We start from the raw sequence: 4,319 nt of genomic DNA, 5'->3' as shown, positions 1-4,319 counted from the left end.
TATTTATTTATTTATTTGACAGAGAGATCACAAGCAGGCAGAGAGGCAGGCAGAGAGAGAGAGAGGAGGAAGCAGGCTTCCCGCTGAGCAGAGAGCCTGATGCGGGGCTCGATCCCAGGACTCTGAGATCATGACCTGAGCCGAAGGCAGCGGCTTAACCCACTGAGCCACCCAGGCGCCCCCTGATTTTTCTTTAATAAAACTACAATTTGGGTGTTTATAGCCTCCCTTGTTAAAGTCCTTAGAGATGATTCACAGAGGAAACCACCTTCAATCTTTTAGACTTCTAGCCTACAAAAACCATTTCGATCATGGTTACTGTTTTGCATTTCCCCTCCTAGAAAGCAGAAAACTTGAGAAAATGGCATCTCAATTTCTTGACTCTTAGTTTTGTGTCAAACTATGACATTCATTTACTCAGTCCCATCTTGAAACTGAATTGAAATTTTTTTTCCTTTTTGTGATAAGACTCTAATCTTCATGAGTATTGCTTGGTGGAATTCAGCATGTTTCAGTCTTAACATATTGAAATCTGCAAAACTCAGTTCACAGAATAGGTAGTCTACTCAAGGTCTACTAGAATTATGTGTCTAGACTAGAGAAAGAAGTGTGGAAGCAGGAGACACATATATGAGTCCTGGCCTTGTCACTAACTAGATGGGTGACCTTGGGCAAATCACTGAACTATTTTTAGTCTCATTTTCTTCTTTTGTAAACTTCAGCTAGTAAACCCTGACCTATCCACCTCCCGGGCCTGTTGAAGGCTAAAATGAAATAATACATATGAAAACACTATGTCTTCTTGCACTCTTCATTTTATCCTTTTTATTATTACTGCAGAAGAACATAAATTACCTAGCCCCTGGTGCAAAGAGCACATAAATAGACATTTTGAACATCAGATGGCTAGATAATGTTGCTTCTTTACTGATAAAAATCACTGCTAGTAGCAGGGATCTTATTATTCCTTCCAGTTCGTGGGAGCATGATTATGTGGTAGAAAGGGTACTGGGTAGAATTTGAGATGCCTAGTTTCTAAGTTGGTTCTGCTGTTAAATTGCTGTGTGAAATTAAAAGGATCACACCCCATCTCTGTAAATTGAAGGGATTGAGCTACTTGATTTCTTAAGTTTCTCTACAGTTGGCAAATTCCGTGACTACGTCCCAGCAAAGGGTTAAAAAGAGCATATGTGCAAACAAAGACTTGATGGTGGAGATGAAACAAGTGAAAATAGGTCTATGGAGAAGAATCCAGGGATGTTTTTCTGTGTGTGGGCGTGTGTGCGCACATGGTGTGTCCAACCAACAGATAATGAATGCACTCTAACGTATGTTAAATTGCCTGTGGAAAAAAAGGTGGAAAGTCCAGTAGGCAGGCAAAAATAGGAAACTGCATTATAAGAGAAGGGTGGTGATTGATAATACACATTTGGATTATAGTTGAAGCCGTTTGGAGTGGATAATCTCACCCAGGGGTAGCACAGTGATAAGAAAAGGGGGATTTAGATGGAATCTTGGATTATGCTAATATTTAAAAGTCAAGAAGGATCACAAAGGATCTATAAAGGAGCAGACAGAAGAGGTGGGCAAAAGGCCAATCAGCAGAAACAGAGAGAGAAATTAAAAACAAGTTGTTTACTTCCCCCTTATTAAAAAAAATCCTCACAAGTCTTTTCTTCATTAGAAATCTATTGACCAGTTTATCTTTTTGGAAGGAAAAAGACTAAAATAGCAGTCCTTCCCTGAACTTTTTTTTTTTAACTTCCTTAGCTCCATCTTTTGTAAACTCAAATTTGAATACAATTTCCCTCATAAGAAGTGCCTCTAAATCCTTTCTCAACTAAGGATTCTTTTGAGCGTCTAGTGAAATCTATGCATTCCCTCCCTTAGAGAGCTACACATCATCATGCAATATTATATTCAGTTTGGGCTGAGACTTATAGACCATAGCTTCAGAATCCTTGCTCTAATAAAATATAATTTTTTTTATTGTGGTAAAAAAAAACACACATAACATGAAATCTACCCTCTTAACAAATTTTATTTATTTATTTATTTTCTCTTAACAAATTTGTTAAGTGTTCAGTACGGTATTGCTAAGTAAACTGCACAATGTTGTACAGTGAATCTCTAGAACATTTTCATCTTGCATGACTGAAACTTTATACCCACTGATCAGCAACACCCATTTCCACCTCTCCCCAGCCCCTGGCAACCACCATTCCACTTTCTTTCTCTTTCTTTCTTTCTTTTTTCTTTTTTTTTTTTTTTTTACTTTTACAAACTGTTTATTTTCTGTCAACCTTGTTTCCATTTCGTTTGCCTTTGTGGAAGAGCAGCTTAAGACCACTCAGTGGTTGTTCCAACCCATTCAGTGGCCGGAGCAGTGGGGGCTGCAAACCAGTCTTCAGTGGCCGGCTGGGCACTCCAGTCTTCAGAGGGCACTGCTGAACAGGCACAGAGGGCACCTGTGCGACTTCAGACCAGTCTGCAACTTCAGGCTGAGTAGCTGTGAACTCAGGAGCTGGAGCCGTTCATTCACCCTGGAGTTCTTCCTTGGTCACAGCCTTTTCAGCATCGGCATGCTCTTCCTTTTCAGTCTCTTCAGGATCTCTGTAGCAGTAGAGATCAGGCATGACCTCCCACGGGTGTTCAATGGAAATGGTGCCACGCAGGCGCAGAACTTCCCTGGCCAGCACCCACCACGTCAGACCCACTAAGTGAGCTCCCTTGTTATTGCAAGGGACAACAATGTCCACATAGCGCAGAGGGGAGTCTGTGTTACACAGAGCAATGGTCGGCAGGTTAACATAAGACACCTCTGTGAGAGGCTGGTGGTCAGCCCTGGGATCAGTAACCACCAGAAGTCTGGGCTCTCGGAAGGCTGCATGGATCTGGTTAGTGAATGTTCCAGGAGTGAAGCGGCCGGCAATAGGAGCGGCAGTAGCAGCAGCAAATTTCAGCACAGCTCCCCGGCCAGTATTCCTGGACGATATGACACTAACATCAGCTGGGTTTTTCAATGGCAACAATGGCACGGGCTGCCAGCAGAAGCTTCTCCTAGGTTCTCCTCAGATATATGGTGTAGATACCATCACTTTTCCTTCTGTAGATGTACTCCTCCATCTGGAAGTCAAGGTTGGTGCCACCTAAATGGGAATTTGAGGACATCCTCCTCCTTCATTTGCAGGACATCAAGTGCTCCGGACATTGTGAAAGTTTCCTGTTAAGTTACGATGGGAATGCAAAACAACACTGTATGGACCCTTCCCTGGGTAGCGTGGAAAGCCCATTCTACTTTCTACTTCTATGAATTTGACTACTTTAGATACCTCATATAAATGGAATCTTGCAGTATTTGTCCTTTTGTGACTAGCTTATTTCACTTAGCCTAATGTCCTCAAGGTTCCTCCATATTGTAGCTTATGACAGTATCTCCTTTCCTTTAAAAGGTTGAGTAATATTCTATTGTATGTACAAATCACATTTTCTTTAGGCATTTATCAGTCAGTGGGCATTTAGGTTGTTTCCACCTTTTGGCTATTGTGACTCATGATTCAGTGAACACAGTAGTGCAAATATCTCAACATCCTCTCTTAAATTCTTTTGAATAAATACCCACATGTGGGATTGCTGGCTCATTTGGTAGTTCTGTTACTAATTTTTTCAAGAAACTTCATACTGTTTTCCATAGTGGCTACCCATTTTTACATTCTCACCAGCAGTACACAAAGATTACAATTTCGTCACTTCTTTACCAACACTCGTGGATACAGATTTCTTTTTTTTAATAGTGTCCATCATAACAGGTGTGATGTGATATGCATTTCATTTCCCTGATGATTAGTGATATTGAACTTCTTTTCATATACTTGTTAGATATTTGTATCTGTTCTTTGGATCACCATCTATTCAAATCCTTTGCCCATTTTTTAGTCAACTTATCTTTATTTATTTATTTATTTTTCTCTTGAGTTGCAGAAGTTCTTTATATATTTGGGATATTAAGCCCTTATAAGACATATGCATTGCAAATATTTTCTCTCATTCTGTAGGATGCTTATCGTTTTGTTCTTTTTATTTGTTTATTTTGCAGTGCAGAAGCTTTTTATTTGATGTAGCCTCAATTGTTTACTTTTGCTTTCCTTGCCTATGTTTTTGGTGTCATATCCAAGAAATCATTACCAAGACCAATGTCATGAAGATTTTTCCCCATGTTTTCTTCTAGGAATGTTTTGGTTTCAAGTCATACATTTAAGTCTTTCATCCATTTTGAGGTCATTTTTGTGGGTGGTATAAGATAGGAGTCCAAGTTTCAT

The 4,319-nt window shown here is 40.0% G+C and overlaps 1 pseudogene; it reads right to left on the bottom strand.

Moving 5' to 3' along the window:
* Positions 1–2,227: 2,227 nt before the first annotated feature.
* On the bottom strand, positions 2,228–3,279 carry LOC125091861 (40S ribosomal protein SA-like; annotated as a pseudogene).
* Between the last annotated feature and the right edge of the window lie 1,040 nt (positions 3,280–4,319).

The sequence above is a fragment of the Lutra lutra genome, chromosome X, assembly GCF_902655055.1.
Source record: "Lutra lutra chromosome X, mLutLut1.2, whole genome shotgun sequence".
In the NCBI taxonomy this organism is placed as follows: domain Eukaryota; kingdom Metazoa; phylum Chordata; class Mammalia; order Carnivora; family Mustelidae; genus Lutra; species Lutra lutra.
The sequence above is the reverse complement of the archived record's forward strand: the minus strand, read 5'-3'. Positions and strand labels throughout refer to the sequence as shown.